Source organism: Schistocerca nitens, chromosome 3 (genome assembly GCF_023898315.1).
Source record: "Schistocerca nitens isolate TAMUIC-IGC-003100 chromosome 3, iqSchNite1.1, whole genome shotgun sequence".
Classification (NCBI taxonomy): Eukaryota; Metazoa; Arthropoda; class Insecta; order Orthoptera; family Acrididae; genus Schistocerca; species Schistocerca nitens.
In genome coordinates this window covers 867,021,284-867,040,405 of record NC_064616.1, presented here as the reverse complement: position 1 = coordinate 867,040,405, position 19,122 = coordinate 867,021,284, and the positions used below count along the sequence as shown (strand labels likewise).

Sequence of the window (19,122 nt, the reverse complement as noted above, 5' to 3'; positions counted from 1 at the left end):
AGGAGGATTATTAGATTTGATATACCGATGTTAAGTTTCTTCCACAGAGAAAGTTATTCTGAGAACATACTGGAAGCAGTAAGCCTACATAGAATTTATCTAGTTGTAAAGAAGTGCACAAACATCACTGTTTTATATAAAATATACTTCCTGCATCCCTTCCCATTTGTATAGGGTGACAATTATTGAACAATATGAAATAAAATAATCATAACTTCTGAATGGTTTGCATTAGGAGTTTCAAACTGCATGGTTGGTGGTGGGGAATGATGGGAATTAGTATGCGCATGCACACGTTCTTTGTTGTTGTCGGCAATTTGCACATGAAAATGTCATGGTACACTGTCCCTGAGCATATAGCGCTCCCATACAGAATTCAAACCCATCAGCCATTAAGTCCCAGGGCCATGAAACAGTGATTGTTTTTTGCCAACACTATTGTCCACACAATTGACGAACAGGACTTTGATGTGAATGTTGTTTGGTTTAGTGACATAGCCCACTTTTATTTGGACGCGTTCGTCAGTAAGCAAAATTGGCGCATTTGTGGGACTGAGAATCTTCATTTTGTGATTGAGAAGTCTTTTCAACCTCAACTGACCGAGCGAGGTGGCGCAGTGGTTAGACACTGGACTCGCATTCGGGAGGAGGACGGTTCAATCCCGCGTCCGGCCATCCTGATATAGGTTTTCCGTGATTTCCCGAAATGGCTCCAAGCAAATGCTGGGATGGTTCCTTTGAAAGGGCACGGCCGACTTCCTTCCCCGTCCTTCCCTAATCCAGAAAGAGACCGATGACCTCGCTGTCTGGTCTCCTTCCCCAAACAACCCAACCCCCAACCCTTGATGCGTGTCATCCTCAACTGGTGACTGTGGCGTGCAATGTCCAGTCACAAAACAATCAGTGCTGTATGCCTTGGTAGCAAGGTGAGTAAAGAACGGTACATGAATGTTTTGGAAGATGATTTCATCCCCATTATCCAAAGTGACCCTGATTTCAACAAGATGTGGTTCAAGCAAGATGGAGCAGCTTGACCCCATATAAGCTGGAGTGTGTTTGATGTCTCAGTGGAGCACTTTGGGGACCACATCCTGTCTCTGGGGTACCTGGGGGCCACTGGAATGGACCTCAATTGGCCACCATATTTTCCAGATCTGGACACATGTGCCTTTTTGTGGGGCTGTGTTAAAGACAAGGTGTAGAGCAATAACCCCAAAACCATTGCTGAGCTGAAAACAGCCATTCAGGTGGTCATCGACAGCTTCGATGTTCAGATACTTCAGCGGGTCATGCATAATTTCGCTATTCGTCTGTGCCACATCATCGCCAGTGATGTCGTAACCTAAATTTGAATATAGTTGATGTTTACATGTTAAATAAAGTGTGTGCATGCTGTAGTTTGTAACTAATTTATGTCTTTTCCCTGTAATTCAATAATTGTCACCCTGTAGAACACAAGGCAGAGAGAAGACAAATATTTGAGGATTGTACTCTTAACTGTTGATCACATAAATGTAAACTATTCAGATACTGAAAATGACATGTGGATATCTGTTAATTTTTCTGTTGTACAACTAATATTTCATTATTATTTTTAAACAGTGCCAGTTTGTACCATTGTTCTCTCTCTCTCTCTCTCTCTCACACACACACACACACACACACACACACACACACACACTCTCTCTCTCTCCATTACTAATCGTCTTTTTTCCTTAATGAATAATATTTATTTTAGTTATGATTAAGGGGATAAGATTATAGGGCTCGGGTCAAGACATGAGAGACTGACTTCTGTGGTTCCAGAATAGAATAAAGAGTTGACAACATTGGTTGTAAGTGCTAGTCTGAGATGAAAAGGTAAGCTGCAGCGTACCAATCACTGGTCTGATAAAGGCCCTCCTCCTGACACTCCCCTCAAGTAATATTACTTCATGATCACAAAAGATGTCTCTACATTAAGAGATTAATTATTAAATACTGTTTATTGTTGTTTTTGTTGTTGTTGTTGTTGATGATGATAATAATGCAACTGTGTAAGTAATTTTTAAATGACTAATAATGAGCTGGGAATATGGAAGGTGGTGCACATAACCTTGATGCAAATTGGCCTGATATACACTCCTGGAAATTGAAATAAGAACACCGTGAATTCATTGTCCCAGGAAGGGGAAACTTTGACACATTCCTGGGGTCAGATACATCACATGATCACACTGACAGAACCACAGGCACATAGACACAGGCAACAGAGCATGCACAATGTCAGCACTAGTACAGTGTATATCCACCTTTCGCAGCAATGCAGGCTGCTATTCTCCCATGGAGACGATCGTAGAGATGCTGGATGTAGTCCTGTGGAACGGCTTGCCATGCCATTTCCACCTGGCGCCTCAGTTGGACCAGCGTTCGTGCTGGACGTGCAGACCGCGTGAGACGACGCTTCATCCAGTCCCAAAGATGCTCAATGGGGGACAGATCCGGAGATCTTGCTGGCCAGGGTAGTTGACTTACACCTTCTAGAGCACGTTGGGTGGCATGGGATACATGCGGATGTGCATTGTCCTGTTGGAACGGCAAGTTCCCTTGCCGGTCTAGGAATGGTAAAACGATGGGTTCGATGACGGTTTGGATGTACCGTGCACTATTCAGTGTCCCCTCGACGATCACCAGTGGTGTACGGCCAGTGTAGGAGATCGCTCCCCACACCATGATGCAGGGTGTTGGCCCTGTGTGCCTCAGTCGTATGCAGTCCTGATTGTGGCGCTCACCTGCACGGCGCCAAACACGCATACGACCATCATTGGCACCAAGGCAGAAGCGACTCTCATCGCTGAAGACGACACGTATCCATTCGTCCCTCCATTCACGCCTGTCGCGACACCACTGGAGGCGGGCTGCACGATGTTGGGGCGTGAGCGGAAGACGGCCTAACGGTGTGCGGGACCGTAGCCCAGCTTCATGGAGACGGTTGCGAATGGTCCTCGCCGATACCCCAGGAGCAACAGTGTCCCTAATTTGCTGGGAAGTGGCGGTACGGTCCCCTACGGCACTGCGTACGATCCTACGGTCTTGGCGTGCATCCGTGCGTCGCTGCGGTCCGGTCCCAGGTCGACGGGCACGTGCACCTTCCGCCGACCACTGGCGACAACATCGATGTACTGTGGAGACCTCACGCCCCACGTGTTGAGCAATTCGGCGGTACGTCCACCCGGCCTCCCACATGCCCACTATACGCCCTCGCTCAAAGTCCGTCAACTGCACATACGGTTCACGTCCACGCTGTCGCGGCATGCTACCAGTGTTGAAGACTGCGATGGAGCTCCGTATGCCACGGCAAACTGGCTGACACTGACGGCGGCGGTGCACAAATGCTGCGCAGCTAGCGCCATTCGACGGCCAACACCGCGGTTCCTGGTGTGTCCGCTGTGCCGTGCGTGTGATCATTGCTTGTACAGCCCTCTCGCAGTGTCCGGAGCAAGTATGGTGGGTCTGACACACCGGTGTCAATGTGTTCTTTTTTCCATTTCCAGGAGTGTATGCCTGGAATGATTTGGGAAATTCATGGAAATGCAAATCAGCTAACAATCATGTCACATTGGTGCAAGAACAATAATTTCAGTAAGTTACAATAGTGTAAGTCAAGGTCAAATGGACCTTTGATATTCCTGCTGAGTTTAGAACTATGCTAAGGAAAAAGCTTCTAACATGATTGCCAACAACTGTTGGAGATAATTATATGCTTACATCAGAAGCTGTTGGTGAAACAGTGTCATATCAGGATAAGAATGTACACTTGTAAAGGATTGAGAGGTGTCAACTGAAGTATCTCAAGGTTATAAGTACTTACCACAATTCCAGACTCGGAAGAGATTCATAAGCTTATGATGTTAAACTATCGTTGGCAATTCAGAAGTGTAAAGAAATTGATAGCATTTGAGGCGAGTTAATGTTGAATTATGAAAGAAGAGGATAAAATTAAACAATGGAAACTCCAAGTAGACATATCAACAATGTAGGGAAAGATAATTGCTATTTACCATGCAGGTGATGCATTAAGTAGCAGAGACTTACACATAAGCTTTTGACCACAGCTTTCATAAAAAAAAGAGAAATACACACCATTCATTCACACAAATAAGCACACCACACGCACACATGACCCCCAACACCAGCGGCTTGGGCCAGAATGGCAGCAGTTTGTGTGTGTGCGTGCGTGCGTGCGTGCTTGCTTGCTTGCTTGCTTGTGTGAATGAATGTGGGGGGTTTCTCTTTTTCTGATGAAGGATGTGTCTGAAACCTTATGTTTGAGTGTCTTTTAATTGTGCCTGTCGGCAACTTAACATGTCATCTTTATGGTAAGTAGTAATATATCTTTTCCTACATTGTTGAAAAGAATAACATTGAAATTTTCAGAGGAAGTAGCCTCTGAAACAGGGTCTCTTGGGGTAAATTAGTATAAGAGGAGTGGAATATAATAAAGAACAAAATCTTAAGGCGAGAGTGGCCACTATAGAAAACAAATCAAGGTAAACTCAAAATTGCAATATATAGACACACACATAAACTGGGAAATAATATGATTATAGAATTAATTGACATTTCTCATAGGTAGCTTAAAAGTAATTCTAGTAAAGAGAAAACATAAAAGTCTGTGGAGTGCACTTGGGGAGCTTCTGTCAAGTGCAGAAGGATGCGAAAAATTGACAGCCAGAGTGTGTTAAAAATCTCTTTGGTACAATTTGATGAATCACTGAATGATATGAAATTTCGAGACTCACAGGTCTAGAATGACAAGGGTGGGACAGATAGTTGGCCATGGCCTTATAACAGGGACCTTCCTGGTATTTGCATAAAATAATTTAGGGAACTTAAATCATAGCTAACACTTGGTTCAAGAATCATAAAAGAAGGTTGTATACCTGGAAGAATCCTGGAGATACTAAAGGTATCAGATAGATTATATAATGGTAAGACAGAGATTTAGGAACCAGGTTTTAAATTGTAAGACATTTCCAGGGGCAGATATGGATTCTGACCACAATCTCTTGGTTATGAACTGCAGATTGAAACTGAAGAAACTGCAAAAAGGTGGGAATTTAAGGAGATGGAACCTGGATAAACTGAAAGAACCAGAGGTTGTAGAGAGTTTCAGGGAGAGCATAAGGGAACAATTGACAGGAATGGGGGAAAGAAATACAGTAGAAGAAGAATGGGTAGCTCTGAGGGATGAAGTAGTGAAAGCAGCAGACGATCAAGTAGGTAAAAAGCCGAGGGCTAATAGAAATCCTTGGGTAACAGAAGAAATATTGAATTTAATTGATGAAAGGAGAAAATATAAAAATGCAGTAAATGAAGCAGGCAAAAAGGAATACAAACGTCTCAAAAATGAGATCGACAGGAAGTGCAAAATGGCTAAGCAGGGATGGCTAGAGGACAAATGTAAGGATGTAGAGGCTTGTCTCACTAGGGGTAAGACAGATACTGCCTACAGGAAAATTAAAGAGACCTTTGGAGAGAAGAGAACCACTTGTATGAATATCAAGAGCTCAGATGGCAACCCAGTTCTAAGCAAAGAAGGGAAGGCAGAAAGGTGGAAGGAGTATATAGAGGGTTTATACAAGGGTGATGTACTTGAGGACAATATTATCGAAATGGAAGAGGATGTAGATGAAGATGAAATGGGAGATATGATACTGCGTGAAGAGTTTGACAGAGCACTGAAAGACCTGAGTCGAAACAAGGCCCCGGGAGTAGACAACATTCCATTAGAACTACTGACGGCCGTGGGAGAGCCAGTCCTGACAAAACTCTACCATCTGGTGAGCAAGATGTATGAGACAGGTGAAATACCCTCAGACTTCAAGAAGAATATAATAATTCCAGTCCCAAAGAAAGCAGGTGTTGACAGATGTGAAAATTACCGAACTATCAGTTTAATAAGTCACAGCTGCAAAATACTAATGCGAATTCTTTACAGACGAATGGAAAAACTGGTAGAAGCGGACCTCGGGGAAGATCAGTTTGGATTCAGTAGAAATGTTGGAACACGTGAGGCAATACTAACCTTACGACTTATCTTAGAAGAAAGATTAAGAAAAGGCAAACCTACGTTTCTAGCATTTGTAGACTTAGAGAAAGCTTTTGACAATGTTGACTGGAATACTCTCTTTCACATTCTAAAGGTGGCAGGGGTAAAATACAGGGAACGAAAGGCTATTTACAATTTGTACAGAAACCAGATGGCAGTTATAAGAGTCGAGGGGCATGAAAGGGAAGCAGTGGTTGGGAAAGGAGTGAGACAGGGTTGTAGCCTCTCCCCGATGTTATTCAATCTGTATATTGAGCAAGCAGTAAAGGAAACAAAAGAAAAATTCGGAGTAGGTATTAAAATTCATGGAGAAGAAGTAAAAACTTTGAGGTTCGCCGATGACATTGTAATTCTGTCAGAGACAGCAAAGGTCTTGGAAGAGCAGTTGAACGGAATGGACAGTGTCTTGAAAGGAGGATATAAGATGAACATCAACAAAAGCAAAACGAGGATAATGGAATGTAGTCTAATTAAATCGGGTGATGCTGAGGGAATTAGATTAGGAAATGAGACACTTAAAGTGGTAAAGGAGTTTTGCTATTTAGGGAGTAAAATAACTGATGATGGTCGAAGTAGAGAGGATATAAAATGTAGACTGGCAATGGCAAGGAAATCATTTCTGAAGAAGAGAAATTTGTTAACATCGAGTATAGATTTAAGTGTCAGGAAGTCGTTTCTGAAAGTATTTGTATGGAGTGTAGCCATGTATGGAAGTGAAACATGGACGATAACTAGTATGGACAAGAAGAGAATAGAAGCTTTCGAAATGTGGTGCTACAGAAGAATGCTGAAGATAAGGTGGGTAGATCACGTAACTAATGAGGAGGTATTGAATAGGATTGGGGAGAAGAGGAGTTTGTGGCACAACTTGACTAGAAGAAGTGATCGGTTGGTAGGACATGTTTTGAGGCATCAAGGGATCACAAATTTAGCATTAGAGGGCAGCGTGGAGGGTAAAAATCGTAGAGGGAGACCAAGAGATGAATACACTAAGCAGATTCAGAAGGATGTAGGTTGCAGTAGGTACTGGGAGATGAAGCAGCTTGCACAGGATAGAGTAGCATGGAGAGCTGCATCAAACCAGTCTCAGGACTGAAGACCACAAAAACAACAAATCAGGATGGCTGGTTGAAGACTGGAGCCTTTACCTTCCTGAATACAAGGCCATTCTGTTTAAAACAGTGGCACCCCATTAAGTTTACACCTAGTATACAATACTCTTTTACAAATAAGTTATTTAATAGTGATAAAAGGCCACACTGTTCATTTCTCACTCCCTGTCACTACACACACTATACACTGAGGTGATAAAAGTGGTGGGATACCTCCTAATATCATGGCGGACCTCCTTTTGCCTAGCATAGTGCAGCAACTCGATGTGGCAAGGACTCGCCAAGTCATTGGAAGTTCCCTGCAAAACTATTGAGCCATGCTGCCTCTATAGCCATTCATGATTGTGAAAGTGTTGTCAGTGCAGGATATTGTGCACAAAATGACCTATTAGATTATGTCCCATAAATGTGCAATGAGATTCATGTTGGGTGATTTGGGTGGCGAAATCATTGGCTTGAATTGGCCAGAATGTTCCGTAGGCTAATCGTGAACAATTGTGGCCCCATAAAAAGTCCATCATAGTTGGGGAACATGAAGTCCATGAATGGCTGCAAATGGTCTTAATGGAACTGAACATAACCATTGCAAGTCAGTGATCCATGTAAACACAATGCAAAATCTCTTAAAGCTTGTTAAATAAAACAAATGTAATTAACATTCTACATATTTATTTCTCAACAGTCACCATAGCAACGAACACATTTCTCCCAACGAGAGACAACCTTGAATGTGCTTTTACTACTTAATCACTATCAGAGCCCTTTTAAGTTTTGGAAACAGATGAAAATCTGATGGAGACATGTGAGAACTGTATGGAGGATGACGTGACAATGTACCCAAGATGTTGGATTGCTGTAGATGTCACAGGACTCAAGTCGTCTGGCATTGTCATACTGAAGGAGGAGGTGCTCTCTGTATGGGAACTCAGTTCAGGCATGCTGTTTCTAATGCACTGACGTAGTTACGTTGCACATGGTCATGTTACATGCTACAATATCAGAACCCTCTAGTGCAGAGGGCAGCAACTGTATGGCATTAAGAATACAGATGTCAAATGTTAATAACATTTGTTTTATTTTAAAAGCTTTAAGAGTTTCAAGTAAAAAATTGAGGTGTTACTTTTCAGCACACCCTCATATTACTCATTACTCCATCTTAACTCTGTTCACACATTACCTTGTGGTCTATTGAGTTAGCAGCCTGTCCTTCATGAAATGTTGTTAATGTGCCAGCCTTTATGAATTTTACTCTACATCCACTGCTGACAATATCTAATGACTCTAGTGGTATACACGCTAATCAGCCAGAACATTGTGATCACCTACCTAATAGCCAGTTTGGCACAGATGACAGCGGCGACATGTCATGGCATGGAAGCAATGAGGCCTTGGTAAAGTCGCTGGAGGGACTTGGACCCACGTGGGCAAACAAAAGTTGCTTAACTCTTGTAAATTCTTGGGAGGGTGTGATGAGCATCCCAAATGTGTTTGCTTGGCTTCAGATATGGTGATTCGGGGGTGGGGGGTAGCACATCAATGGTAACTCACCACTGTGTTCCTGGAACCACTCCATCACACTCCTGGCCTTGGGACATTGCGCATTATCTCACTGAAAAATGCCGCTGCCGTTGGGAAACATAATCATCATGAAGGGCTATATGTGGTCTGCAACCAGTGTACAATACTCCGTGGTCATTGTGGTGCCTTTTACAAGCTCCACTGGACCTATAGATCCCACGCGAATGTTCTACAGAGCTTAATGGAGCTGATGCCAGCTTCTCTATCTCGCAGTACAGGTGTCGACGAGCTGTTCCCCTGGAAGAAGACAGATTCGCGCTCTCCCTTCGGCACGGTGAAGAAGGTATCGGGATTTGTGAGACATGCGACGCTCTGCCACAGCACCAACGACCAGTGGCAATGGTCACATGCCCATTTCAGTTGTAGTTGCCAAAGTCACGGTGTTAACATCGACACATTTATAGGTCATCAGCTACGGAGGGTCACTATTAGGGGTGCTCGGTGTGCTGTGTGTTCAGACATGCTTGTACTCTGTCCAAGCATTAAAGTCTGATGCTAGTTTTGCCACAGTTTGCCGTCTGTCGTGTTTTATCATTCAGTCTGTCCGACATCTGTAATAAGGGGTGGCCATCCGACCTCATGACATCTGGACGTGGTTTTACCTTTGTTGTGCCACGTGTTAAAGACACTCATCATAGCATTCCTCGAACATCCAAGAAGTCGTGCAGTTTCCAAAATGCTCGTGGCAAGCCTCCAGGCCATCACAATCTACCCTCAGTCAAACTCAAATCGTGCGCCTTCCCCATTCTACACACAGACAGCATGCTCATTGATACTGCATGCACCTTGCATGTGTCTCACTAGCAATCATTCCTTGCCAGGTGATGCTGTTAGCGCCCATACAGGTTTATATCGATAGATTGGTGGTCATAATTTTCTGACTGAGCAGTGTATAGGCTCATATCTGTTTTGATACTTTGCAAGCATATGTATTGCTTACTAAGCAAAAATATAAAAATGTGTCCAATGCTTCCCAGACATTTTGTAACACGTCAACACAGTGCTACCATCTGCAGTCTTCTGGATCTTTTGGATTGGTAGGGTTTGTTGAGTTTTGGATGATAAAAACTCGTGGAATACATTTTGATTCCTAGGAAGAAATTTTTGTCTATGATTCTGCAACTAATTGATGGTAGATGCATTGGTCTCCATTTTTTGCATCTGTGGTGCCATCTTTCTTAAAAACTGATGCACCCCAGGCCAGACATAGAACCAGTTCTTCCAACAACATACAACTAACAGCATTAACAAGTGGAAACAGTTGTCTTGTGCAGCCAATGTAAAAGTGTACAAGAAAATGGAAAGACAAGGTTGAAATATGAACAATATTATGAAAAGGATAGGTTGCTACTTGCCATAAAGATGACACATTGAGTTCCAGACATGCACAATGAAAAGACTGTTACACACTGAGCTTTTGGCCAAAGCCCTTTTCAGAAGAGAAAGGAAAACACACACAACTGCCATTTCCAGTTACTCTGGCCAGACAGCAACTGTTCTGTTGAACAAAAGCAGCAATCTGAAGTGGGGCTGGGAAGGTAGAGGGTTAGAAGGGTATATGTGGAGGAGAGAAGAGTGCTGTCTGGTGGAGCACGCAGGGACTAGAAGATGGCAGGAAGAGGTCCAGCTGCATCGTCAGGAGGCTGGGGGGGGGGGGGGAGGGAGGAGGGAAGGGGGACATGGGGATCAGAAAAGGAGAGGAGCAGAGAGGGGAAAAGACCAGTGGGTGTGTTGACAGAGAGCAGCACACAGTGAGGGGATCTGATTTGGGAGGAGGTGAGAGGACAGATGGGGCACAAACTGTTGAGTGGAGGCTGTAGGGACAGTAAGTTATCACAGGTTCAGGCCAGGATAATTTAAAGAGCAGAGAATATGTTGTAAGGACAGCTCCCATTTGGGTATTTCAGAAAACTGGTGGTGGAGGGTAGGATCCAGATGGCCCAAGTTGTGAATCGGGCATTGCAATCAAGCATGTTGTGTTCAGCTGCATGTTGTGCCAAGGGTTGTCCACTTTGCACTTGGCCACAGTTTGGTAGTGGCCATTCAACCTAGTGGACAGCTGATTGGTAGTTATAGCAATATAAAAAGTTGTGCAGTGAATATAGTAGAGCTGGTATATGACATGGCCACATTCACAGATGGCCGGGCTTCTGATGGAGTAGAATAAGACTGTCAGGACTGGAAGAGAAAGTGTTGGGTGGGTGGATTGGGCAGGTCAAGTACCTGGGCCTTCCACAGAGGTGTAATCCCAATGGCAAGGGGATGGGATTGGTAGTGACAGTGGGACGGACTACAGTGTTGCAGAGGTCGGTTGGGTGACAGAACATCAATTTTGGGGGGGGGGGGGTGTATCTTGGGTAGGTGTCCATTTCAGGGCACGAGGATAGATAATCAAAGCCCTGATGAAGGCTGTGATTCTGCTGTCATCCAGTACCACCCCAGACTGGAACAACTTAACCACATCGTTTGTCAGGGCTTTGATTATCTATCATAATGCCCTCAAATGAAGGACATCCTACCCAAGATCCTTCCCACCTCACCTAAAGCAGTGTTCCATCACCCACCTTACTTCTGCAGTATTCTTGTCCATTCATATGCCACTCCCAGTCCCAAGCCCTTACCATGATTATCATACATCTGCAGAAGAACCAGGTGCAAGACCTGTTCAATCCATCCACCCAGCACACCTATTCCAGTGCTGTCATAAACTTACCCTGCCCCATCAGAGGCCAGACCACCTGTGAAGGCAGGCACGTCATATACCACCTCTACTGCAATCATTGCACAACTTTCTCTATTGGTATGACTATCGACTAGTTGTCTACTGGGGTGAATGGCCACTGCTAAATTGTGGCCAAGAGCAAAGTGTACAACATACGGCTGTACATAACACGCTTTATTTCAATGCCTGCTTCACAGCCCGGGCCATCTGGGTCCTCCCCTCCACCACCAGCATCTCTGAACTGTGCAAATGGGAGTTATCCTTCAAACACATTCACTAATGCCAGAGTAATCCAAGCCACAACCTACAAGCCCCCCCAGGGGGTCCACAACTCTTTTGTGGATACGTGCGTAGCGAGCATGGGACCCCGAGCTAATGTGGCCCTCCTTCCTTTCCGGGCTGCATACCTTCCTTTTCCACATCCTTCCCTCTCCCCCATCTTCGCCCCTCCTCCCCTCACCTCTGGCTCTTTCCTTCCCTTTCTCCCCCTCTGGGAGTATGGTTTGTGCCTACGTCCGGAGACGGACGCTCGTAAATATACCGCATTCTTCGCCTTCTCTGCTTGTATGTCATCATCCTTCCTTTGTCCTTCTCCTTTCCTTACCTCTTCTCTTTACCCTTTTCTGCGCTGCGGCGTTTGAGACCTCTCCTCTTTCCTTTCCCTTTCTTTGTTTTTCCCTTTCTCTTTCTTCCTCCCTGTGCGTGTCTGAAGGCCGAGCCACGCATTTTTGTGCGTAGCCGGTGACGGGGTAACGCGTAATTCCCCGCCCCGGGTAGACAGGTAGGACACGTACGTACCCCCTGGTAACGGCCAGGCCCAGGGAGGGGTGATTACCCTAGCTGATACCTTTCGAAAGTGCCGATCGGTCCCTCAGTCCATTTGTCGGGAGGTGTGACCTGAGGTGTGAACAATCACCTAAGGCGGGAGTGCCCTCGGAGAGGGCCCCCACAAGGGAGGAGCGCGCCATCGCAGACACCGGTAATCATGGGGGACTCTTCCGCAATGGTTTCCTCACCTTCCACTATGTCTGCTCACAAGCATAAGTTCACTGAGTCTCAGCCACAGACAGTTCTTCCATCATTGCCACATTTCCTTGTTGTTTCTCGGTCTGACGAAGGTCACGACTTCTCCACGGTCAACCCTTTCATTATTCAGAAAGGTGTCGACGCAATTGCAGGTCCTGTAAAGTCTTGTTCCAGATTACGGAATGGCACCTTGTTGTTAGAAACAGTCAGTGCCCTCCAGGCACAAAAATTGCTGCGTACTTCACTGCTCCACACCTTCCCTGTCCTGGTTGAAGCGCACCGTACTTTAAATTCCTCGCGTGGAGTCGTTTATACACGCTCCCTCGATGGATTCTCTGACGAAGAAATTCAGCACCACCTGTCTGACCAGGGCGTAACGGCTGTTCATACTTATGAAAAGGGTTGACACGAACATCATTCCAACACGCACTGTCTTCTTGACATTTGACAAAGTTCAACTCCCATCGAAAATCAATGCAGGCTATGAGAGAATTTCTGTTCGCCCTTACGTCCCAAACCCTACGCGTTGCTATCGGTGTCAGCGGTTCAATCACACCAGCCAGTCCTGTTCCAATCCGGCCAAATGTGTTACGTGTGGCAAGGATGCCCATGAGGGTGCTTGTCCACCTCCATCCCCTCGCTGCATCAACTGTATGGGTGACCACGCTGCTTCCTCTCGAGATTGCCCCGTTTTTAAGGATGAAAAGCTCATCCAGGAAATCAGAGTGAAAGAAAAGGTGTCGACCTTTGCTGCTCGAAAATTATTCGCCAGTCGACAGCCCACCGTGCCTCAGACAGGAAAATACAGCTCTGTCCTTGCTTCTCCTCGGCCAACAAAGGAGGCGGCCACGCAGACTTGCGACCTCACCTTTAGTGCCACGGTCGTCACATCGGCCAGCGCAAAGATCGCCCATTCAACCTCACCACTTTCGCCTGCCCACTCTATGGCTCACCCTTCATCGGGTTCTGCTAAATCTCGAGCCCAAAAGTCAGACACCAAGGCTTTGAAAAAAGAGCATGTTCGTGAAGATTTTTTACGTACCCCAACTTCACAACCATCGGTTCCTCCTTCATCTAAACAACATATTTCCAAGAAGGCTACAAAGAAACCCAGTTCATCTCCTTCTCCACCAAGGCGTGTCCCATCTACAGCACCACCTGGCGGAAATCTCCCTCGGCCGTCTTCTGTGTCGCCGAGCCGCACTGCTGGCGGCCGATCGCTGGTGGCAGGAGCTGCTCCTGAACAACGTATGGATCAGGATATTCTGCCTTCAGCTGAATGCCATTCCATGCTGTCGGTCACAAGCTCTGAGCAGTCGTTGAGTTGACAGCAACCTTGGTCACATTCCTCCATTTTCTGTTCACCCTATGTCCATTATCCACTGGAATATCCGCGGCATTTGAGCCAATCGGGATGAATTGTCGACCCTCTTACGGTCCTACTCGCCGGTCATCTTCTGTCTTCAGGAAACAAAGCTGCATCCCCAAGACCGCTTTGTTCTCCCCCATTTTCAGTCCGTCCGATTTGATCTCCCCTCTGTTGAAGGCACTCCAGCCCATGGAGGACTGATGATTCTTCTCCATGATACTCTCCATTATCACCCAATCCCCTTAAACACTTCCTTCCAAGCTGTCGCCGTCCGTCTTTCCCTTTCTGGATACACGTTCTCTCTTTGTACTGTATACATTCCATCGTCCACACCAATGGCACGAGCTGATCTCCTTCATCTTCTTGGTCAGCTTCCACCCGCCTATTTGCTGGTTGGGGACTTCAATGCCCACCACCCGCTTTGGGGATCTCCACATCCTTGTCCACGTGGCTCACTATTGCTAGACGTCTTCCACCAAGCGGATCTAGTTTGCCTCAACATTGGGGTCCCTACATTTTTGTCTGCTTCCACGACAAATTTATCTCATTTGGACCTTTCGGTCGGTACTGTTCCGCTAGCTCGGCGCTTCGAATGGTTCGCCCTTGATGATACACACTCGAGTGACCACTTTCCATGTGTCCTTAGACTGCAGCCTCAACTGCCATATATGCGCCCGTGACGTTGGAAGTTTGCCCAAGCTGATTGGACACTTTTTTCATCTCTACCGACATTCGATGACCGTCACTTTCCCAGCGTCGACGATGAGGTCACACATATTACCGACGTTATTCTTACAGCTGCAGAACGTTCAATACCACGCACCTCCGAATTGCCCCGGCGCCCCCCAGTTCCTTGGTGGAACGAGGCATGCCGTGACGCAATACGTGAGCGGCGACATGCTCTTCGCGTTTTCCGCCACCATCCTACTTTGGCCAACTGTATCCGCTATAACCAGTTCCGTGCGCGATGCCGTCGTGTCATCCGCGATAGCAAGAAGGCAAGCTGGAAATTCTTTATTAGCTCATTTAACACCTTCACTCCCTCCTCGGAAGTTTGGAGTCGGCTTCGACGGTTCTCAGGCGTGCCTAGTTTCTCCCCGGTCTCTGGGCTCACTGTCGCTCATGATACATTAGTGGACCCCGTCGCAATTTCTATCTCTTTGGGTCAGCACTTTGCTGAGTTTTCGAGCTCTTCAAATTACCCGCCAGCATTTCTCCCGAAGAAACGTGCAGCGGAAGTGCAACCTCTTGCTTTCTCCTCTCAAAATCGCGAAAGCTACAATACTGTTTTCTCCATGCGGGAACTCCAACATGCACTCTTTTCTTCTCGCTCCTCCGCCCCAGGACTGGATGGTAGCCACGTCCAAATGTTGCTGCATTTATCAACCCATAGTCTGTGTTACTTCCTTCGCCTTTATAATCGAATTTGGACTGACAGTACTTTTCCCAGACTATGGCAGGAAGCTATCGTCATTCCTGTTCCGAAACCTGGAAAGGACAAACATCTCCCCTCTAGCTATCGCCCCATTTCTCTCAGGAGTAGTGTCTGTAATGTTTTGGAGCATATGGTGAATTACCGTTTAGCTTGGTGGCTGCAATCCCGCAGTCTTTTAACACCTGCCCAATGCAGATTCCGAAAGCATCGTTCTGCAGTTGACCATCTTGTTGCTCTCTCCACTTATATCATGAACAATTTTCTCCGGCAACGCCAAACAGTAGCAATATTTTTTGATCTGGAGAGAGCATACAATACCTGTTGGAGGACAGGCATCCTCCGCACACTGTTCTCTTGGGGCTTCCGAGGTCGGCTGCCCCTTTTTCTTCGCGAATTTATGGCAGAGCGCACATTTAGGGTGCGGGTGAACACTACTCTCTCCCGTACTTTCTCCCAAGCAAACGGGGTACCCCAGGGCTCCGTGCTGAGTGTTGTACTGTTTGCCACTGCCATAAATCCAATTATGGATTGTCTCCTTCCTGATGTCTCGGGCTCCCTCTTTGTGGACGGTTTTGCGATCTACTACAGCTCTCAACAGACCAGCCTTCTTGAATGACGTCTTCAAGGATGTCTCGATCGCCTCCACTCTTGGAGCATCGAAACCGGCTTCCGTTTTTCTCCCAGTAAGACCGTTTGTGTTAATTTTTGGCGACGTAAGGAGTTTCTTCCACCCTCCTTACATCTAGGACCTGTCAAACTTCCGTTTTCAGATGTCGCTAAATTCTTGGGTGTTATGTTTGACAGAAAACTGTGCTGGTCCTCCCACGTTTCCTATCTTTCGGCTCGCTGTCTGCGATCCCTCAACACCCTCCGTGTCCTGAATGGTACCTCCTGGGGAGCAGACCGAGTGGTCCTTCTCCGCCTCTATCGCGCCTTAGTGCGCTCGAAATTGGACTATGGAAGCATAGTCTACTCCTCTGCTCGGCCGTCTATTCTTCGGCGTCTCGACTCTATCCACCACCGTGGATTACGTTTAGTGTCTGGAGCTTTTTACACCTGGAGCTTTTTACACCTGGAGCTTTTTACACCAGCCCTGTGGAAAGCCTTTATGCTGAGACTGCTGAACCTCCGCTGTCCAATCGGCGAGCAGTCCTTCTGAGTCGTTATGCTAGCCATCTGTCTTCCATGCCTGCTAATCCAGCCCATGACATTTTTTTCGATGCATCCTTTGATGTAGGGTATGCAGGCCGCCCCTCCTCCCTACTACCACCGGGAGTCCGCTTCCGTCAACTGCTCCATTCTCTTTCCTTCCGCTTTCCTAAAACCTTCTTGACAACTTGGGGTACAGCACCGCCTTGGCTCCGTCCCCGGATCTGCCTGCTCCATGACCTTTGTCGATTTCCCAAGGATGGTACCCCCTTCACTTGGTTATCGTCGGGCATTTGCTGCTCTATGTGCACAAATGACGGAAGCCACATTTATTTACACCGATGGCTCGAAAACATCATTAGGTGTAGGGAGTGTCTATATTGTTGGCGACACCCCAAATCACTTTCGGCTTCCCGACCAGTGTTCGGTTTATACTGCAGAGCTTTACGCTGTTCTCTAGGCTGTCCACTACATCTGCCGCCATCAGCGGCTACAGTACGTTATCTGCTCAGATTCTCTCAGCTCTCTCCTGAGTCTCCAAGCTCTTTACCCTGTGCACCCTCTGGTCCACCGGATTCAGGACTGTCTGCGCTTGCTCCACCTGGGGGGCGTCTCGGTGGCGTTCCTCTGGCTCCCGGGACACGTTGGTATCTGTGGAAATGAGGCGGCCGATATTGCAGCCAAGGCTGCAGTCTCTCTTCTTCGGCCAGCTATTCAATCGATTCCCTTCGCTGATCTACGGAGCGTTTTATGTCGTTTTGTTGTTCTTTTATGGCACGCACATTGGTCGACACTTCCCCATAATAAATTGCGGGACGTGAAAGCTCTTCCTTGTGCTTGGACCTCTTCCTCCCAAATGCGTTTTTGGGAAGAGGTAATTTTAACTAGACTCCGGATAGGGCACTGTCTTTTTAGCCATCGACATCTTTTAAGCGGCAATCCTCCCCCACTCTGTCCCCACGGCTCTCAGCTGTGGACGGTAAGACACCTTTTAATTGAGTGCCCCTATTTTAATCCGTTACGCGTCCATCTACAGCTGTCGCCTGATATATCGTCGATTTTAGCAGATGACACGCGCTCAGCCGATCGCGTTCTCGAGTTTATTAGTGCCAGTGAAATGACGTCAGTCATTTGAAGCTTTTTTTGGGGACAACCAACCCCTTTCTGTAGTGGATTTGTAAGCCTTCTTTCTGCTTTTAGTTTCTCCAATTCTATGACTTTCGTTCCCATTGCTGCTGGTTTCCATATTCGGTTTTATACTAAGTCACGGACCGGGCGCTAATGACCATAGCAGTTTTGCGCCCTAAAACCAAAACAAAAAAAAAAAAAAACCTACAGTAACCTACTTTCCTCACATCCTCTGCCCAATGGTTTCTGCCCCCTGTTCCCTATTACCTCCTCCCAATTTACATCCCCTCACCATCACTGTGCACCGCTCTCTGCCAGCACACTCACCAGTCTGTTCCTCCCTCTGCTCCTCTTCTTTTCCGCTCCCTGTTACTCTCAAAGCTTCTTGATGCTGCGCCTGGCAGCCTTGTCTTGCCACCTTCTAATCCCTGCATGCTCTGCCAGACATGGCTTTTCTCTCCCCCACCTGTACCCTCCTATCCCTCCACCTTCCCTGCCCCACTGCAGACTGCTGCTTTTGCTCAATGCAGCAGTTGCTGTCTGGCCAAAGCAGCTGGAGATGGGAGTCATGTGTGCACGAGGGGTGTGTGTGCTTGTGTTGATGTGTGTGTTTTTTCCTTTCTTTTCTGGAAAAGGCTTTGACCAGAAGCTCAGTATGTAACAGTCATTTTGTTGTGCCTGTCCGTAACCCAACGTGTCATGTTTATGGTGAACAGCAATCTATCCTTTTCAGAATGCTGTCAATATAAAAGTGTAGTAAGTATATCATCTAGTGCAGTAGGTTTGTTATTATTGATTGGCTGTAATGGCGTTTAGATTCCATGATTACTTGTCTTGTTTACTCGTATACCATAGTATATTCTTCTTTCATTTTACTTAGTAATTTCATACAGTAAGTTTTACATTGAATTTCAAATAAATTCATCATCTGTTGTCAAATGTTGTGGTTTTTATATTTGCATTTTTGTGTTATTTGTGTCTGCACACAGGTTTATCATACATTTAACAAAGTACTATACTCTCGTGGCATTAACCAAGTTTTATTACCGCTTTTTAACATCGCCATTTGGCCAATATGGGCTAACCTGACACAGCATGTTAAAGTATATTAGTAGCATTTCAGGTGTCATTTAGGAGGTTATTTAGTTTTCAGCTGAGCACTATTGTTGGATCTGCCATTATTATGTTAGAGAACTTTCCTAACATTATAAAATAATGAGAACAATGTGACTAGTGCTTGGCTAGCTATAGAGAGAATGTTGATATCAGTGAATCAGTGATATATTACTTTCGTTATGTTGGAGATGTTGCACAATAACATTGACTGGAGTACAGGTTTGAAGTACATCAAACCAACCTTATAGTTGACGATAAAAATTGCCTTTTTTAAAATAGAATACTGTGCCATTGTAAAATTATTTGTTTTCAATAGTTCATCCAAACTCAATAAGGTTCTTGTGGGTATACAAATTATCAAGAACACCCTGAGGAAGCTCATTTGCAATACTGGTC

General features: G+C 46.0%; 1 protein-coding gene across 2 annotated transcripts in view; it reads left to right on the top strand.

Moving 5' to 3' along the window:
- LOC126248905 (hydroxysteroid dehydrogenase-like protein 2) overlaps positions 1–19,122 on the top strand; it is a 71,869-nt gene that overhangs the window by 18,714 nt on the left and 34,033 nt on the right. The window lies entirely within an intron of this gene.